This window comes from Mesocricetus auratus, unplaced genomic scaffold, assembly GCF_017639785.1.
Source record: "Mesocricetus auratus isolate SY011 unplaced genomic scaffold, BCM_Maur_2.0 Super-Scaffold_100013, whole genome shotgun sequence".
Lineage (NCBI taxonomy): Eukaryota > Metazoa > Chordata > Mammalia > Rodentia > Cricetidae > Mesocricetus > Mesocricetus auratus.
The window spans coordinates 13,189,783-13,209,478 of NW_024429196.1; positions in this window are offsets into that span (position 1 = coordinate 13,189,783).

Here is a 19,696-nt window from a genome sequence, read left to right on the forward strand (position 1 = left end):
CAGTGTTTGTGGGAAAATATACCGGAGTTATGTAAGGCGTTTAAACAATGAGAGTTGGGTGATGACTATATAGGATTCCTTTGTAAAAACACTGAAACTTTTCTAAACCTAAAATGCATTCTGTGAAAGCTGCTTTTAAACAGGTGTCAATGACAGGAGAATCTCGTGCATAAGTAGCATTTTTGATGTTCTCCTATTTGCACATACCTGTTTCCTTCTGTTAACACTTTTCCCTATGCCTGAGATGTGCCTTTGACACGTTTTTGCAGTGAAGATCTCTTGTTGATGAACACTCTGCACATTTCATCTGAACGGCCCTTCCTCTCACCTTCAATTTTGAACTATATTTTTGCTAGCTGGGTGTACCCTTCTGCCACGTTGAAAGTCACGTGAATGTATACTTTCAATGTGTCGATCCACTAGTTTTTCACTGGCATTGTTTTTAGCCAGAAGTCTCCTATTCTGGATTTGTTTGTTGTTTTAAGGCAGAGTCTCACTTTGTAGCCCAGACCAGCCTTCTGCCTCATGCGCGCTAGGATTACAGGTATGTGCCTCCACGCCCAGCACATTTCTGTCATCTAGCTCCCATGTATCTCTTCTGCAGTTTCTCATATATAATCAGTCAACCCTGTCCAGCTGCATAAATTTCTTTTTACTGCATAACTAATTACCACAGATTTCAGATCTTACAACAGAAATCTTTTATTATCTCACAGTTTCCATGGTCAGGAGTCTAGCCTGACGTAGCTAGGGCCTCCTCTCAGGCCTCTCGAGGCAGAAATCAAGGTTGTCATCTGGCTGCCTCCAAATACCTCAATTAGGAGAAGTATCTGCTTCCAAGTCCCTTTGGGTTGTTGGCAGAATTCGTTTTCTGCGGTTATTAGTCTGAAGCCCTGCGTTCTTGCCTGCTGTCAGCTGTGGGCTGCTCCCCCGCCCCCATTCCTGCCACATGGCTCTCTCTGTGACATGGCAGTACACAGCATGTCTTCTGGGACACACGAAATCCCATTCTGGTAAGTGCTGTGATGACTTTGACTTCTAGATCTACTGTCTGGGTCAGTTCTTGTGTGATCTTAATGAGTTGATTGTTCTCAACATTTTCTTGCCTCAGTGCATAGTAATCTCTCACCAGATGTCAAAAATTATAAAGCACTTTATAATGTGTAATAGTATTTTAAAATCATGTCTAATTGTAGTTTTTAAAAGATCATGTAACATAAAATAGGGTGTGCTAACCACTTGTCAGGATATAGGGCAGTGGGAGTGTGTACATTCACCTTGCTGTGTAGCACCTCTCTGGAACTTTCTAATCTTGCAAAATGGAAACTCTGTGACCGTTGAGCAAGTCTCATTTCTGGAAACCACCATTCTAATTTTCATTTCTATGGAGCTAATATAAATGGAATTATTCCGTATTCTTTCTTCCTACTCCGTGATGCTGGGGTTTGATCCCAAGGCCTCACATATTCTAGGCAGGCACTCTATCGCTGAGCTGTACCACAACCTTTTTTATTTTGAGACAGGATTTCATGAAGTTCTCCAGGATCACAAATTCAAGGCAAGCCTAACATTGTGTACCAGTCAGTGTACACAAATTTGGATCTACTTATGGATGTATACAGAATACACTGAACTTAAACCTTTTCTGCTTTCTGTATCTGAGAGTCCCTCTCTACTTATTTGTCAGGCTTCTCATGAATGTCCATAAGTCAGTCAACCATAGTTAGTACCAGGGGCCTGTCACTTCCTCCACCAGCCAGGTTGCAGGCCCTGCTTCCATGTTTCTGTCCAACAAGCCTGGTTTGGGTCATTTGTGGTTCTGGGCTGATATGTATGAGACCGGCCATATCTATGCTATTAGTGGGCAAAGCTAGTGGTCCTGGGAATGATGTGGGATTGAGTCTCTTATAGAACTTGAGAGCACAATACAGTTCTGAACATACCATTCTTCTGGTATGTAGCCCTTTCCCCAAATCTTCCAGTCTCTTATAACATGAGTTCCATCAGTTTATTGTAAAAGGAGCCAGCTTCAGAGAAATACACATCTTCCAGGTCCCAGCAGGCAGTGGGAGTCAGGATGTACAGCCCCTGCTGCTCCAGAAGCTGCTGGCTGCTGAACTCGCCACACACCACATTGCTATGCCCAGGAATTAAGTCAGCAGTGTCTCTGAAGATGACAGGAATGTGCCCTCCATCTACCTGCAGCACACGGAACAAGCAGATTATCACTCTGACCACAGCAACCAGAACAGACAGGGATCCATTCACAGCCAAGAGATGCTAAGCCAGAGGTCTCCACGGCAGTGATGAAAATCTTCCCAGACGTCCTGCTGTGCCAGAGCTACTGCCCCCAGTGGCACCCCTAGCCTCAGTGCTGTGGTGGCTAGTCCTGAGCCTGGGCTGCCTCCTCTGCAGGTGGCTGAAGTCACCTATGTCACTGGGATTTAAAATACACACACCCACCCACACCCACACCCACACCCACGTACACACACACACACACACACACACACACACACACACACACACACGACAGAAACAACCTAAGGGACAAAAGATTGACTTTGGCTCATGGTCGCAGAAGGATTTCAGTGGGTGTGACAGAGAAAGCCTGGCAGGCAGTTTAGTTCACAGTGGCAGAAGCCTGTAACAGGGTTGTTCACATCACAGTGGAGCAGGAACTAGAGACTGTGAAAGGAGTCAAGGGTCAGGATCACCTTAAAGGCCCACTCCTGGTGTATACTTCTACCAGGGAGGCCCCAACTTCCAGAGTTCCCAGTCTCCCAGCAGTTAGAGAAGGATCCTTCAAAACACCAGCCTGTGGGTGGACAGGTCAGGTTAAACGATAATAGGGCCCAAACAAGGTTTCCTGATCTAAGAAGTCATCATCGTGAGGTCCAGCAGCTGCAGGAGCATCAGGAAGTCTAAGTGGCACCTTTGCTCCACTCCCAAGACTGTAGGATTCTGGGACCCTAGGGCCTGACTCCCAGAATTCCTCCTGCCTCATCTTCTGTTGACTTCAGAAGCCTCATGGCAGCACTAGCTTTCCTGTGACAAATGCTGGAAACTATTCATTGCTTGAAGTATTTTCCCTTCACCCTCCTATTCTCTTCCCTCCACCACCACCCCCACTCACTACTCCCGCCCCCATGTAACAGGGGACTCTGCGATCCTCAGACAATGACGAAGAGTATATGACCAGAGCAGGTGTTTTACTGTTGGTGCTGCTTGATGGAGAACAACCGAGCCCCAAGCTCACTGATTCACGGCTGCTCACTCTTGTTCTGCTGTATCACATGGCCGTCAGAGCACAGAGCCTGTCTAGCCTGGATACTACACTGACGAACGTCCATCAGGGTGATCACACCACAGACACTGAGAACAAACTTGGCTCTCCCCAGACACCGTGCCTTCCTCCTTAACAGGCTAGGGTAAGACCCCTTGCAGGAGCTTCTTACATTGGAGGCTCCTTTCTGCTTTGTCGAGAGAGCTCAGTGCCTCCAGACGCCCCTGTGGTCCTCCTCCTGGAGCACTCATCCAGGCTTCCGCCAGTGCGTGGAGAAAGCAGCCTCATTTCCTGTTGTTTGCTGAAGACTTTCTTCTCACTGTGGCCACAAAAATGTTTATTAGAGAACAATGTATTCCTGCAGCTTGTGATTGGAGTCGGGCTGCTGCTTGGGTAATACAGACAGACACATGCACCGAGAGCCTGGTGCGCCACTTTTAGATGAGCAATGATGTTTACACAAAATTTTCCCAAGACCACCCAACTCATTTCACATGTAGTCTTCAGCTTTCCAAGCCCTGGCCTCCAGAGGAAAAGAGAAAATGTAACAACTCAGCGCCCCACCCAGTTCTGAAGACATGACTTAATACTCAAAGTATTTGCAAGCCTGCGCTGCTGATCAACACGCCTGCATCAAATAGGCCATCTTTTCTTGTACTACATTTTTTCTTTTTATGAAAGGTGTCTCTGGAAGAATTCTGCCCTCTGACCCTAGTGTATATTGCTGATATCTCGTTAGATATTTGGAGAAGTTTGAGCAAAAACCATAAATCTAAAATTAAAAACAGAAGATGAAGCACTTGGTATTTGGCCTTTCCCCAGTCTCCTGTTCTATGTATATTTCACATAAATTGCTTTTCCTTTTTAGCTCTCTAATATGCATAAAGTTTCTGTTAAAAAAATGTTTGTTCAAGGAAAACTGATAAGGTTTCTGTCAGTGCATAAATATATTAGTCATTTGATTCTTACATTAGTTTTGAGGAGCAGGTAAGGCACTGTCTCAATCTGTTCAGGACCCTGTAACAAAATACCATAAGCCAAGTGGCTTACAAACAGGGAAATCTATTTCTCACAGTTCCATGGAGACCCCTGCAGACAGCATCCCAGTTCACAGATGCCACCTCCCATCTGTGCACACATAAAATAGAAGGGACATGGGGGCTCTCAGTGTCACTCCTATAAGGACCCCAAACCTATTCATTTCACAAGGACCCAGTTGAGGCTGGGCATGATGGTAAACGCCTTTAACCCCAGCGCTTGGGAGGCAGAGGCAGGAGGACCTCTTTGAGTTTGAGGCCAACGTGGTCTTCATAGTAAGTTCCAGGCCAGTCAGGGCTACATAAAGAGACCCTGTTTCAAAAGACCAAAACATAAAAACCTTGTTTAACCTTTTGAAAGATTTCTTTTATGTGTGTGAGTGCTTTTGCCTGTGTGTATCTGTGTGTCAGGTGCCAGTGGAGGTCAGAAGGCATTGGATCTTCAGGAACTGGAAAATAAGATGATCGTGAGCCACTATGTGGATACTGAGACTCGAACCTTGGTCCTCTGCAGGAGCAGAAAGAACCACTGAATTCTCTCTCCAACTGCCAGGTCCCACCTCTTAGTGTCAGTCCATTGGTGAATATATGTCAATCCGTAAGTGGAGATGCACAACAAAGGAGAAATCAAATGATTTGTTGAGGATTGCCAGTAATTACCATTGGCGTCATAAATTGCATTTTCCTTATATGATCATATTTCATCTGGAAATCATCACCTCATCTCAGATTTGCTTGTTTTGAGTTTCAGAGACATAGCATTTCTTGCTAAGTGCGTATTAAACATGCTTTATTACAACTTAGTTTCCCAGAGTGAAGGAATACACTGGTTTCTCGTATGCAGAAAACAATGTGGTGTAGAAGATGGAGCCTGACTTTTTTCTTTGGTTCTGTAAAATGGGGATGACATCTCTCCTTTTGTGTCATCATGACATCTAATTTAAATGTCAAATGTAAAGTCCTTTACTCAGTATCCCGTTGGTAAATATCTGCTGAACCAAATGTTCTTTTATTTTCCATAAAAGGTAAAAGAGTGGGCATGATAGATAGTGAATGACAGAGTCAGGCCTTCTTGGTGCTAAGAAACCTCTACAGGACACAGGCACACAACTGCTTCCAGGTTGCTTTCGAAGAAGGGGACATGAAGAGATGCATAAGAGATGCATAAGATTGAATAAGGAGAGGCTGTACAGGAAGGAAGCAACGTTGCTTTGTGAACTGGCCCTGACTGGAAGGGAGCAGGCTGGGGGAAGAGGTGAAGTCAGGCGATAGTTCACAACGAAACAGACTTCTTCAGTCTGGCTGTCTATGGGCGATTCCGGTTTTAACAGGCAGGCATACTGCAGAGACATTCTATGTAGATGGTGCACCAGCAGGCATAAAATAAAATGCACGGCATGTACTCAACTGAGCCAGTAGATTTGCATAAGTGGAACGGACACCTTGGCTACTCAGAGGGTGACCTATGGTCCTGCAGCATCCCTGTTGCCTGGGAGTGCCTTAGGAACGCAGTCTGTTAGCCAGGCATGGTGGAGCCCTCCAGGATCCCAGCATTTGGAAAGTGAGGCAGGAGGATCTTATCTGAGGTCAGTTTGGGCTACATAGGCTCTGCCTTGGAAAAAGAGAAGTAAGCAGGAAAAAGAAGACAGGAGGGCAGGAGGGGGGAAGATGAAAGCCGAGGAAAAGGGAGAAGAGGAGAGATTCGCAATCACAATTAGAGCAAGGGACACATACATGCTGGGATGCTCTGGAAGAGAAGGAATGTAGAAAGTCAAGTCACACGGAAAGGTAGATTGTGATCAGACCCAAGAGAGGCTGGGAAGCATGCCCCAAGCAGGGGCTTCACAGCAAGCTGGAAAGGGAAAATCGAAATCCTTTTACAAAGGTGTTATCCTTTATTTATAAGTCTGTCCATGTCCTATTGACACAGTGTGTCTAAGGTGCATTGAGAGGCCAGAAGAGGACAATGGAATCCCTGGAACTATCGTGGCAGACAGATGTAAGCTGCCCAACGTGGGTACTGGGAACCAGACTCCTGCAAGAGCAATAAGCATCCTTAACCACTGAGTCATCTCTCTAGCTCGGTGGTTCTCAACCTTCCTAATGCTGTGACTCTTTAATGTTGTGGTGACTTGACCACCAACCATAAAATTATTTTCGTTGCTACTTCAGAACTGTAATTTTGCTACTGTTATGAATCATAATGTAAATTTATCTGTGTTTTCTGATGGTCTTGGGCAACCCTGTGAAAGGGTATTTTGACCCCCAAAGGGGCCACAAACCACAGGTTGAGAACAGCTGCTCTGGCTCCTTGAATTTTTTTTTATCCTGCCAACAACATTGCTTTCCAGTTGGGAGACTTTGGACAAGGTTACTTATCAAGGTGTTATGATTTGAACCTGAAATGACACCCCCTTGGGCCCATGTCCCTGAGCTGATGGCCATGGTGGTATTGTCAGTGGGTTGCCACTGCTGAAAGGGAAGCTTGCATACAGCCTGGCCCCACCTTCCTGCCTTTTTGAATTCTCTCCACCTTCCTCCTGCCTGCCTTGGCCACACACTCCCGCTACTATAAATTGATCTGCTCCACCATGCCTTCCCCGCCATGATGGACTGGAAATCTGAAAGTATAAAGAATCCTGACTTCCTCATTTCTACCCAGTATTGGGGTTACTGTAGCAAAAAAGTAACTAAGACACAAGATTATTTAACATAAGGTAGTTACAGTATAGTACCTAGCAACAATTTTTCCCTTTTATTGATTCTTTGTGGATTTCACATCCTGAATTCTGATCCCATTTATCTCCCCATCTCCTCAAATCTGCCCTCTGCCCTTTCACCCTCGCCCTACCTGGAAGGAACTTTTAATAGTATGTTTTCAGGGCAGTTTTAGGTTCCTGCAAAGTTGCTCAGAAGGTACAAAGAACACCTCCCCTCCACCAACCACACGTGAAACTTCCCCTCTTATCAGCATCCTGACAATCAGGGAGCCCATGTTGACATATTACCATCATCCGGCACCAGTTCACTCTGGGATGACTCTTTTTTGTTTGTGTTGGAGGTGGGGTGTTAATGAGACCAGGTCTCACTGTGTGTCACTGGCTGGTCTGGAACTAGACTAGGCTGGACTGGAACTCACAGAGCTCCTTCTGCCTCTGCCTATCAAGAGCTAGAATTAAAAGCATGTGACAGGATACCTGGCTTGGGGCTCACTCTTTATATTTAGCATTCTGTGGGTTTGACCAATTATACAGTGGCCTATATCTATTAATACTGTAGAAGTCCCGTATGAAATAGTTTCTGCCCTAAAAATCCTGAGCTCTGCCTACTTGCTTTTTACCTCCCCACCCTCTGGTACAGACTAATCTTTTTAAAAAATTTTATCTTGTCTGGAATATCTATCATGTAGCTAGAGTGATACAAGGTGACTTCTTTCACTGAGAAATATGCACTTAAATTTTTTTCTTGTATTTTCATGGCTTGAAAGCTCACATCTTAGCACCAAATAACCAAGTCTACTGTCTAGATGAGCCATTATCTACACTAAGACCTCTTTGTTGTTTAACAGCTGTAAGTAAAACTGCCATGTGCAGGTTTCTATACAGACATGTTTCTTTAAACTCATGTAAGTAAATGTCGTAATTGCTAGATCATATTGCATAGGACTTGGGATTTGTGACAGCTGTGTACCCAGCATAGCTAACACTTAGAAAATTCTTAGCTAATGATTCTGACCATCAGGCTTGCCCGAGGCAAGGGTAGATGAAGGTCCAAATACCAAGAGCAGATAAGGTAGCTTTGTCAGGGCAGAGTGTAGCATAACCTGGAGATCAGGTCTTCGAGGGGACCCAGGTGTTATTTCTGAGCCAAGAGGTAGGAAGGAACAGTGTTGTCCAGGTGGCCTGGCCTGATGATTTAGGTGTCCAGTTGGAAATTCAAGACCATTTGTCCTCCAGGTTGACAGTTCTTCCCTTTCTTCCATTCCCACCCTCAACACAAACAGCCCAAAAGGGAGGGGAGGAGACTCATTTCCAGACAAGTCCTCCTTGCACAACTCTGACAAGCTCATTCAGCTATAGAACTTTCAGAGGAGCTAGATGTGGTGGCACACAGCTTTAATCCCAGTACTCGGGACAGAGGCAGGCAGATGTCAGAGTTGGAAGCCATCCTATTCTACAGAGTGAGTTCCAGGACAGCCAGGACTACACAGAGACACCTTGTCTCAAAAAAACAAAACCAAACCATAAAACTTAGAAGACCTAAAAGAATGAAAACAAATGTCTGTATTCTGGTATTTGCAATATGCTCTAACTGCAGCCTCAACATTTCCATGACAAAATGGGACTTCATTCTGCAGGCATGGCGTCTTTAGAAACAGCTGGAGATGAGTAGAGACATTATAGGTGAATCTAGAGACACTGGGTGGGAGTGAAGAAAGATCTAGTCTAACCGCCTAAAGGAGATGAATGTTCCAGATGCTTCCCAGCAAGACATCTTCCTCTAGTGTTCTCTCTTGGCCCTTTCTTATTCTTGCTGTGTCTAGCAATCATAACACGAGTATATGAGCTGCTTTAAGATTTGAACAGTGTTCATCTGGCTTTGTTGTTGTTTTATTTTTTAAATGTTGTATTATTTTTTAAATGCCTTGTTTTTCTGAGCATTTCACCATTGTATACATACATATTCACCCTAACTCTTCCCCTTAACTCCTCCCAGATGTATCCCCATCTCCCTACTACCCAACTTTGTGTCCTTTATTTAAAATTATTATATAATGGTCCATATGCTTCTGGTATTGGGTGTCTACCAGAGCATGGTGGACCTACCAGGGCCACACGTTGACAGAAAACCGACTCTCCATTTCCTTCCCTGAAGCTCCTTCTTGCTTTGAGCCAGGGTGCTGACTGACTTGATCCTGTGTGGGACCTTTGTAGGCAGCCACAGCTGCTGTGAGCTCATGAGAGCAGTGGTCCTGTCACATCCAGAAGACACTGTATGGGTTTAGTCCTCCCCAACCTCTGAGATTTATAATCTTTCCACCCCTTCTTCTGCCAAGGTCCCTGAACCTTGATGGGGGGGGCAGTGTAAAATAGATGTCCCACTTGTGACTGAGCACCCCACAGACTCTTAATCTCTGCACGTTGACCTCTTGGGGTGTTAGTTTCTGCACCAGTCACCATCCACTGCACAGAGAACCTTTTCTGATGAGGTCGGAGGGGTCCACTGATTTACAGGGAGAGGTCAGCATTGAGAGGGCAGTTTGATGCTATGTCCATTTGGCAGAATAATAGGAGCAAGCTCACCACCCCTGTGAGTGCCCCAGCCAGGAGTCATCTAGCTAGTTTTTAAAGTTATAGTGAGGAATCTTTCCTGGGTTGTTTAAAGGAGGGAGAGGAAGCTGCAAAAAGATTGTGTTGTAGGAAGTAGTCACCACTGGGATTTGACCATGCACGTGTTAAGGTATACTCTACTACAATCTGTGTGTGTGTTAGCAAGCTTGAGGGCTCACAGAGGGGGGTGTTCAGATGTGTGGAGAGGCTCAGCTTATTTGTCCTGCTCCATGATTTTAAACCACAATTTAAATCAAAACAATAAGTCCATACCACGATTCAAAACAGAAGGATATCCTGCCCTGCGCCAAGGTTTCAGACAGGTTCATGGATCTGTTTGGAAACTCCATTTCCTCTTTCCTGGAATTTTCTAGAACTAAGTGGAAGCTATGCTGTTTCTGCTCTCATCCTTCTCTGTTTTCTCAGTGACCTTTCATTATTTCCATTGGTCTGTACTTTCTTCATATCTGATCTAACATTCCTTTATTTCTCAAGAAAAACTTTGCTCTGTCAGCTGGGGACTGATCTTAGCTAACTAGTAACCCTCTTGAAGATGGGGTAGAGAGAGCACCAATCATAAAGGATTTGTAAGTCATTGTCCTTGAACCAGAAGCCATTTAGATATGGAAGAAAGTAATGTCATGTTTACAAAGTTAGAAACACAAAAAGAACTCGGGAAATGCAAAGAGAACTCAACTGTGCATGTAAAACACACATGTACACATGCTCCTGATTATTATTGCTACTTTGGCATTCTTAATGTATCATTTATTATTGGCAATAAAAGTCAATAGTTTTCATTTTAATGCTCAGTATTAACATGGATTTTTGCATTCCAGCTTTTTAAAAACATTGAGGAGACTGGAAAGTGATATAATGCATAGTAATGAGAACAAGGAAATGTACATGGGTGGGTCTATGTTCCTAGTCTTTCCATGTCCTGTGATGCCCAAAGTCAGAGTCGTTCCTGATACTTGTTGATATGTGCTTGTTTATCATTTTGGTTTTGTTTTTATCTTACCCTCTTTTTAAAAACTTATTTAACTTTATTTTATATGCATTGGTGTGAAGGCATCAGATCCCCTGGAAGTGGGGTAACAGACAATTGTGAGCTGCCATGTAGGTGCTGGGAATTGAACCCAGGTCCTCTGGAAGGGCAGCCAGGGCTCTTAACCACTGAACCATCTCTCCAGTCCCTTATCTTACTCTCTTTGAAAATGAGCTCCCTCAAGAGTTAAGAGAAGGAGTAGAAAGCAAGAAAAACCAAGTGCTACCTGCACTTACTCATTTGTCTAAAACGAGTAAGGGGAGAAGTATTAAAATATGAGCAAAGAGCCTGTGCCCACATGCTTCTGGTGCCTCAGCAAACACTGGGCGCTGCCAAGTGCTAGCCACAGTGGTACAAATGGGAAGGAAGAGCTTATTGCTTGGCAAGTTCAGCATCCACAGTATTCTGTCATGGTTTGCTAACATTCGGATATGTGGAGAACATTGCAGGAACACAGAAAAAAGTCAGGTGTGGTCAATTGGGTTAAGAACTGCCAGGCTACAGAGATAGCTCAGTAAGTAAAGCAGTTGCTGTACAAGATGAAGAGAGTTGGGATTCCCTGCACCCTCACAGATGCCAGGCAGGCATGCCAGCCTGCCTGTAATGCCAGCATGCAAAAGGCAGGCCGGCTAGCTAGACTGACTGAATCAGCATGCTTTGGGTTCAAATGAGAGACCCTGCCCTGATCTAGAAGGTGGTGAGCAATCAAAGAAGACACCTGTCATCAAACTTGGGCCTCCACAGGTGTGGAACACACGTGTATGCACACGCATGTGAATACCCACACACAGGCACCACACAGGGATACACGCAATAAAAGAAATAAGTAATAATGATCTGTGTGAAGATGGTAAGATGTGGCTCAGACAAACATAAGCCATGAGTTGCAGGACAAAGGCCATGACGAATGCCTGATACCCAGAGTTCTCTGCAGCCAGTGATATTCATCAGTAGTGGTGAATTAGTTCACAAATAAGGGACTCATAATGTTTGTCAAATTTTGTGAATATTGAAGTTTTCTGTAACTTTGATATTTGGGAAATGTTCTCTTGCTAACAAGTGGACGAATCTATTTAAACGGTTTTTATGATCCAAAGGTAATAGCGTAGTCCAATCTGGAAAAACCAAAAACTTACCCATCCACCACCGCCCAGACTAAGGCACTTCTAAGGTCAGCTCTATGCCTACTGATCTATCCACGGCTGGGTAGAAAAACCAACAAAAATCCAACATGAGTTCAAAACGCTATTCCTGGTGCTTCTGTTGACCAAAATAGCAAAGGAGGATAAAAAACTATGCCCACCAAGTGGGACATGGTAAAGCACCAGGCTTAGGAACTGGGAAGTCACAAAGAAACTCACAGAGGAACTTGTTCCAAACACTGGTGACCATGACTCAGAGTGTCACTGGAAGTACACCATTCTTAACCACATGCCTCCCGGGTTGCACTCAGCCAGTCATGGGTTGCAGTCATCGGCAGTGGGCCACAGCCATGAAGCACTCAGTTTACACATATTCAGTGTATTGAGTAACTCGGACAAAGACTAAATGACAACCTCAGTGTTAGGAAACAGCAGGTGCAGCTGTTGCTTCAGAGCACAGGTAGATGGCAAGAAGAGAGTGTGCCCTGCAAGCGTTGACTGTGGCATGTCAGGTACCTTTCTCAACGCTCAGTGCACATGAGTTCACCCCTCCCGATAACCCTTTGAGGTAAGAAATATGAATGCCCTCTTTTTATGCACGGCAAAACTAAAGCAAAGAGAGTACATTGTTTCAAGTTCATATACCTGTTAAAAGGAAACGGTGTGGAACCTGTAGTAATGCATGTCTTTGATCCCAGCAATTGGGAGGAGGAGGAGGCAAGTAGATCTTTGAGTTCAAGGCCAGCCTGGATTATAGATTGAGTTCCTGAACATCTAGGGCTACACAGAGAAACCCTGTCTCAGAAAAGAAAAGCTGGGGGGAGAACACATGTGACTGGAACCCAGAGATCTGTTCTAGGGTAGTGGATACCAGGTATCTGTTCCCTCTGTCTCCAGGTTCTCTTTTACAACCCCTGACCCCAGATATGGTCAAAATGGGTTTCTAAACAAACTCTTTCAGAAGCAAAATACATTTAAATAGACAGAAAACTACCAGGCAGTGGTGGTAAATGCCTTTAATCCCAGTACTTGGGAGGCAAAGACAGGCAAATCTCTGAGTTTGAAGACAGCCTGGTATACAGAGTGAGTTCCAGGACTGCCAGGGATACACGGTGAAACCCTGTCTTTAAAAACCAAAATAAATGAATAAACAGAAAACCAAAATCAAACAAAATGGTAAGACAATGTCAATGGGTAATAAATCCCCAAACATTAGCATGGTAGTTTTCATCCTTTTGGATTTAGTAATGGAGCTTTGTCCCCCCCCACACACACACACATTTTCCTTTGATTCCAATAAGTAAGACAAGCGAGACTACACAGTTGGAAGCAGGCATTGATGCAGATAACACACGAGGCTCTGTGTCGTATCCTGGCTGTGCTGTGCCATCCAATGCAGCTTAAAGAACTGAGAGGCCCAATTAAGAGTCTTGTCCAACCTCACCCGGTGTGTGTGGGGTGCTTGGAAAACTGGGACACTAGACCCACCTCAGCCATCTTCATTATCTGGCTTGGTTTCAAATATATTAAGAAGAAAGGACTCAATCTGAGCACTGTGCAACATCTTAACTAGAAGTTTTCCATTGTGAGCATTAAAATTTCATGTAATGAAATATTTCTGTTCTGCATGGCTGTCCATTTCCTGAAGCATCAGCAGTGAGCTTGAGCAGGCAGTAAGTGGAGGCATCTGTGGAGGGAGAAGGCTGGAGATGCTCAGGACAAAGAGGTTTCAAAGCAAACTGCTCTGACTTGGAAAATGAATGGCTTAGAGAATGGCTCTTTTGTTTATTTATAGTCTTGACTTTCCTCTTCTGGTTCTTCAGCAGGACAGGATATTTTCAGTAGTTACTCTTCCTCAGTTTGTTTTTCACCAAGTGATATCTAAACCGTCCAGTCTGTATGCAGAAGCATGTTGACCGATGGGCTGTCTGGGCCTGCTGTGTGTAGAAGTACCTGGAAGGCGAGTCACCTAAACTAACTCTCCAGATATTTCTTCTAAGAATGGCAGAGCTAAAAATGTCAGAGGTTTCCTTTAGTGTTTCAGTCTATCCGCACTTCCTTTATCATCAGCTTTTATGCCGTGATGCTTACTTCTCTTGGCCACTTCTGATACTGTGTCTTACTTCACTCCTTTCCCATGCAGCCCCCAAGAGTCACTATGTACTTCTCGCTACTAGGAATACCAGGGAGGGGCAGGACTGTGTCTGCTAGGTGGATCTGGGATGGAACCATCAACTCGTCTGAGCGCTACCGCACCTTAGTGGAACAGACAAGCCCATTCATTCAAAAACTCTTCTAAATGATGTGGGGTGGAGAAGGAACCACCCAGTCTATTTTATGAAGCTAGCACAAATCTGTTTTAAAGATCCAACAACAGAACACACTAACCCGTCACATGAAGTACTGATGAGTAACCTCAAGTCTAAAACAAATGCCAATCATAGTTTGCATATGATACTTGGGAACCATTAGCTATAGATCATGGTGAAAGACAGTGGACTGGAGATGTGTGTGTGTGTGTGTGTGTGTGTGTGTGTAACTTTATCCCTTCCTGAAGCCTTGCTAGAATTGATATGGGAGAAATCATGTCCTCCTTTTCGACTTCTTGGTCTCATTAATATAAGAATTGAAGAACACAATTCCAAAAACAATTTTGTTAGAGTTTATTAAAAAAAAAAAAAGCCAGCTGTAAACTTCGGCTGCTGTCTGGAAGAAGAGGATGGAGAATAGAAGAAGAAAAGAGGCCATGCTGCTTCTGCTGGCGTGGAGGTAGGACACATGGCTGACAAGCAGTCATGTGGCAGAGGGGAAGGCATTAGAGGAAGATAAGGACATCCATTGCCTGGGGAAACCCAAAGCGTTAAGAGAAGAGTTACAACCTATACAGCTGTAGTCTTGCTAGCTATTGCACTAGGGGCGGGGATAAGAGGAAGGAAAATAAAACATCTCATTAAAGTACTCATTATTCTGCCCATTGAGCGCACCTTCCTAGGTGTGGGCCCTTAGCCAAGTGAATGACCCAGCTGGCTGGAATGTTAGGTCTCCACTCAGGCCAGAGATCCTATTGTTTCCACCAGGAGATTTCTCCCACTCTAACAGAACGAGGTTCCTAGCCACAGGCATCCAGCTGGTCCCTTTCTCTCGTCTGCAGTGCTGGTGATCTTCATCAACCTGTCCACTTTCTAAACTTAAATGCTGACCTCGCCTGCCCAGGGAGGACTTCTCTTTCTCCTTTCAGTCCTCATGGGCCAACATTTTATTTCTTCGATCTCGTTCTGTTAGAGTGGAGCTGAGAGAAGCGGCCATCGAGTTCCCTGAAAAGCTCAGGAGGCTGTCGCTACTGTCTTAAAAGCCGGAGAAAGGGCTGAACGGAAGGACAGTAGCAAGGTTGGTCAAAAGCCTACAGAAGGAGAACTTGGATCTCTCGGCTCCCTTTTCTGTCTCAGAAGGAAACAAAATGAAAACCCCACTTATTTTTATAGTCACTAAACCAGGGGAGCTGCAGACCCGCCTGTGCCTGGGAAGAGGCCATTTCCTAATGGATTAAAAAGGAAGAGAATGACCAGGAAGTTCTGTTGTCATCAGCTTCCCACCACTGTAACAAATACCTGACATAACCAGCTTACAGACAGGAAGGGTTTGTTTTGCCTCGGGGTTCCGAGGCTTCAGTCCAGGATTGACTGGTTCCATTGCTTTTGGACACTGCGGAGGCAGCACGGGAACAACGCCATTGGCCCTGTGTCCAGGAAATGAGACGGGGTGGGGGGAGGGGTGTCAGTGCCGGTGTCACTTTCAGGGACAAGCCCCCAAGTGACAGCCTCTCCTTGGGCGAAGCCCCACCTCTTAAAGGACCTACCACATTCCCCAGACCACCAAGGTGGAGACCAAGCTGTCAACATGGCAGCGGTGCTAAGGTGAGGGTCTAGTGGATCAGGGGCTGGCCTTGCGTCATTCCCTGGTCCGTGTTCCACACCAATCAATTCGTTTGATCTTCAAAACGACCCACAGGGAGGAGAAAGAACAAGAACAAAAACAACCAAGACACGAAACAGAAAAAAAGGGGGGGGGAGACCCTACTAGTTATTAAGACATCCTTAAAAACAATATTACAAGAACAGAATTTTAAGTATTGGGAAAGGCTAATTCCTTATTTCCTATTTATAACTAATTGGCAAGCTAAGTTAATTAACTGACTATATCAGATTAGTTAATACTAGATCAGGCATGTTAGACTGGAAAAATATAGAAACCGACCTTTACATGAGGATAAAAACTATAATTTTTTTTAAATGGGCATTTCCAGTCCACAGGGGAAAATAATAATACAGCAAAGAGTGTTGGGATAATTGACTATATACACACTCAGAAAATATAACTTCCAGATGGGTTAAGGACAAATCTAATATTAAAAACATGTTTAGAAACTTGGAGTAAGACAGACCTTTGTAAATGAGACTCACTTGGCAGCACGCTGTGTGACTTTGAGTCCAGTATTTCGTTTTCTGATGGTCCACGGCTTTTTGTTGTTGTTCTGTTTTTAACAAACAAATATAAAACCAACAGGATAGAGAGAAACACTCGACAGAGTGGGTGGAATAACAAAATTATTTCAAAATGTACTCTGATCCGTTAATCCAAATCTCACTTGTTACGTGGTGCCTTGTGGTTTGTGGTTGCATCCAGCTATTATTATCCCTGACCTGAAATTGTGTTTCTCCAGGTTACAGCATAGCTCACTCTAATACACAGATCATCCCATGTTGAGTCCCGTGTCTCCGGGTCCCCGTGAGTGACAAGAAAGCATTCTCCCTTGACACTTCTTAAAGATTTCTTAAGATTTTGGTTCATGTATAGATGTGCTTGTGTATGCCTTGTGAGTGTGAGTGCCCCTGGAGGCCACAGAGGGTGTCAGATGCCCTGGAACTGCTAATGTTAACTTCTGGATGTGTGGTCTGGGAACCGAATTTGGGTCCTCTTTGAGTATAGCAGTAGCAATTAACCACTGAACTGACTATTCAGCCTTCCTTTGATATTGTTTTGCAAGTTCTTAGCCACTATCATAACTGCTTTCAAACATGATTGGATCACCAATACAAAAAAAAAAGGCCTGGATTTCGATGATTCTCTCTTTCGAGGATCAGACTGTTATGCTATCTAATTCAATGGTTCATTTTGAGATACTCCCTCCAACGCTGCACTAAGCGGAAATGCTTTAGCAAGTAGAAGTGACCCTTTTATTTATTTGGTTCTTTTGAGATAGGGTCTTACTGTCCTGGAACTAACTATATAGACCCAGATAGTCTCAAACTTACAGAGAACCAACCGCCTGTGCCTCCCCAGTGCTGAGATTAAAGACATGCGCTACCATTCCTGGCTCAGAGTGAACATTTTTAAGGTCTCTCATTCTCTTCACTTTCAATCCTTTTTTTTTTTTCTCTTCTTAGATAGACAAAGGTACTTGACTGGCAGAGCTGTCATATTGGTGTTTGGGCTTTTTTTTTTTTCTTTCCCAGGCAACCAATCCCCAGACAAAGTAACTCAGTATCCTGACAGATTGCTACCTGTAGGCAGCAGAATCCAACTCAAGCCAGCTCAAGAAAATTCTTCCAGGAAGTGGCTGGAGTAACTAGAAAACTCTGGCTGGCAGTAGCCTCCAGCAGAGCTGATTTCTTGGCACTGCTAAACCAGGTCCTGCCTCCCCCATAGGATGAACTCTTCTAGAATGAGGGAAGTCCTTGTCAAGCCCAGGGAAGAGTCGGCTAGACTGACAAATGGAATAGCTGTCTGTGTAGGTAACAGAGGACATCTCCTGCTTCAGCAAGGCACTCATGATTGATTGTCTTCTCAAGTTTATCATTGTATCAAGGCGTTGCAACATCACCACATTCTTGCTTTGGTTGTGGAGCAGACTGACTGAGTCTGTCTGCTTCAGTTCCTCTGATGTATGTCTGTCAGGACGCAGAGGCAGAAGCAGAGGACAAGTTCCGTTTCAGTTCTTCCCCAAGTGAGGCAGTTGCTGGCTTGTTTGTATGCATGCTTGCTCTTTGAAATTTTCTTAGGACACTGGAATGTTCCATACTTAAACACTGAAGAAAAATGAGTGATACACTCACTCTTAGAAGATTTGGATTTGAGAGAGAGAGAGAGAGAGAGAGAGAGAGAGAGAGAGAGAGAGAGAGAGAGAGAGAGAGAGATGTTCCTGGTTCTCATATTCTTGGAGCTACAGAGGGGTCCTGAGGTTTTGTCTCTTGTGTCAGAAGACCAAAGCTTCCTTGATCTGGTCTGCTGCAGTTGATGAGATGATGAGATGAGGGGCTGAATTTCCAAGGACAGAGAATAGGTGAGGGCCCCTTTTCCTGGGAAATCAGAATTTGATTGTTCGCCACTGCAACCCACAGCCAGGGCTTAGCGGAAGTCACTCCCCACCCCCTCACCTCAGTGAAGTCAACAAGTGGCTGTCTTTTTCTAATTGTCTGCCTCAGGACAAGTACTGTCTATGGTATATTAAGTCTGTCTATCCTCTCTCCGTCTGTCCATCCCCCTCTACAGTCTTTCTCCGCCAGCCAGTCATAAGCTGGCTTTGTCTCAAGAGCCTGCAGGAGAGTGGCTCTCGGTAACCATAGGCAACCATGAGCCCTTGCTAGCTATGTGCGTTGTATTTGCAAGGCGCAATCTAACCATTAACCAAGGAGATGGGAAAATGTGCTTTTAACGTTTTCTTGTGCACTGAAGTCATTGTCTTCCTTCTCTCCCCACTCCCCGATTTCCACAGAATGACCAGTCCATGGGTGAGATGCAGATCATAGGAGGCGAGGACCTTTCAACACTGGCTGGAAAGGTTTGTTAATGTAACTTCTCAGGAGGCATACACTTCTGGGGACATCTATGTGACCTTCATGTCAGGTCAGAGCTCCAAATGCTTTTCAGAAGCTCTCCCGGGTTTTCTAATTCATGCAAATAGATGTGTGAGGCCCTTTAATGATTTCTCCTGTCCAAAACACAGGCGGTAGAAAGAAAGCTTCTAGGACATGCTGCAGACTGAATCCTCGAGGCCTCCAATTCCAGTCTTATTTCAGACAACAAGCCCCAGGCCCTTGCTGGCCTTCTTTCTACTCACCTCAGAGACACCTCTACCCCCAAAATTAATCTTCTCTTCTGTCCGAGTTTCTGTCTGTTGTTTTGCAGCAAGCACTGTGGTAAGACGTTTAATCAGGTTTATTGAAATGTACAATGGAGGGTCAGTTTTTAGTCCTTTGCTGAAGGGCTCCCACGCCCCCCCAGCCCCACCCACACCCCCACAGCCCCACTCACAACCTCACGACCATACCCCCACCCACACCCCCACACCTTCACCCACATACCCACACCCTCACCCACACAAAGAATGAAACCTACTAGACTTTGGGGGTGGGGAGGGGAGGAATACCCTATTTTAACTTGGAGTTCCAAACTTGCCCTTGACTAATTATGAAGTGAAAGGACTATTTGGATTCTAACATAAATTCCGGGATTCCAAGGGAGGGCTGCTTTACAAAGCAGATGATCCTGGTGGAGTGATTTGAAATGCAGATTTACTGGGCGTGAAAGCAACTAGCAACTGCAGAGTTTGTTTCTCTTCGCCTACCACGATCTAGCCTGAACATCCCCTCCCCCCCACAAAAAACCCCTTCAGCTTTCTAAGTAGAACTGGTCAGACTATTACACGCACTTTAATCTCTCATCCTTGGCAGCTGTTACCGTTACACAATTCCCCGGATGGGGAAAAGCAGAACAGCAGCCGCATTTAATAAAAGTACATATCACAGTATTTGGAACGCTACTGGGCTGCGTGGACGAATAGAAAACAGTTTCTT